This window comes from Rhagoletis pomonella, unplaced genomic scaffold, assembly GCF_013731165.1.
Source record: "Rhagoletis pomonella isolate Grant_MI unplaced genomic scaffold, Rhpom_1.0 Rhpom_scaffold_00010, whole genome shotgun sequence".
In the NCBI taxonomy this organism is placed as follows: Eukaryota; Metazoa; Arthropoda; class Insecta; order Diptera; family Tephritidae; genus Rhagoletis; species Rhagoletis pomonella.
The window spans coordinates 30,527,980-30,529,481 of NW_023458564.1; positions in this window are offsets into that span (position 1 = coordinate 30,527,980).

Genomic DNA, 1,502 nt, shown 5'->3' on the forward strand with positions numbered 1-1,502 from the left:
ATTTCGAGCCCTAACCGCCAAAATAACGTAAGCGACATTTTTTTCAAAATTTTCTTTTTGATGCAGAAATATTCCTAGAGCATCTAGATGTAATTCTGCATCAAAAAGAAAATTTTGAAAAAAATGTCGCTTAAGTTATTTTGGCGATTAGGGCTCGGTTTGTTAGGATGAATATTATGAAACAAGCAGCATGGATTTCTGAAAGTGCAAGCGACAATGAAGCGTTGTACATTGATAACATTTGATAGCTTTACACGGATGCGGCCAAGTTGATCTCTCTTCAAATGAAGCAAGAGCAACATAAGCGTGCGAGCCAAACACTTTTTAGATTGTAATTGTTTTGGCTGCTCCAGATCAACAGCTCATTTAAATACGCAGAGTATGGATTGAGCGCGACATTTATTATCGAGCAGTCTGGGCCATGGCTATAACCCAGAATAGCTAAGTAGTCACACAACAACACGCAGTCAGCTGGTCGATGTATTCTCTGTTTATAGCCAAGCTTAGACGTTGAATTCCAGCGCTTTGCCGTTCAGTTGAAGACAACCACTCAAGCAGCTCAAACGTGCGGAATAGTAAAAAATCTACGAAGAAATCAAGACTGTTTTAAAGGTACGAATTAACTTAGTACATGTAAATATTTTAAGTTAATATGTATATGTATACGAATATACAATATGGATATTTGAGGTGTTACTCCATAGCAACAAGCAGATTTAATGAGTGATTACATCAGATGTACTTGGTAATAATGAGCCCTTAGTGTATTTCTTTACTAAGTAACAATAAAGGCAACAATTCAGCGTCATTAAATTTTTCGACTACGTGAGGAAAACCAGTTTTAGTGTGATTTTCTTCAAACATCCATACAAATGGATGGATGTATACATTAGACTGCATCACCAAAAAAAGTTGCGGTTTTTCCGCCGGGATTACAAAAGTTATTATATTTTAAGACGTTCACCAAAATATTTGGGAAAAATATTAAGATTTAAGTGAGCTGGACCGACTTGAAAATACCTCCAAAAATGGAGTTTTTTATGAATAAAAATAGTTTCGTAAAGAACTTTTTGAAAAAAGTCCCCTCAGATGACAAAACAGATTAAGCTTAAAAAATCTGCATACAAATATTTCAAAATTTTTTCAACGGAATCGTAAGAATGAGATTTTTGATGCTGTTTTTTTACTTTTTTCAAAGATTGATTTAGGAAAAACTTGAATAACTGGGCCAAAACTATTCTGATTTAGACTTATGGGATCTCAGTAGATAGGTATTTTCACACTGTTTCTATTTCTGTCAAAAAAAAAATCATTCGTGTCCCAGTTTTTTTTTTTAAATACCAACACATCTTAATTCAACTTTGAATGACGTTCATTAATCCTACTTTTCTCTTTCATCCTTTGAATGAGTTTAGTAGCAAAGAAATATAGGGTGAGAAAATACCTTTCCGACACCTCTTAAGTCTAAATCAGAAGAATTTAGGCTCAGTTATTCAAGTTTT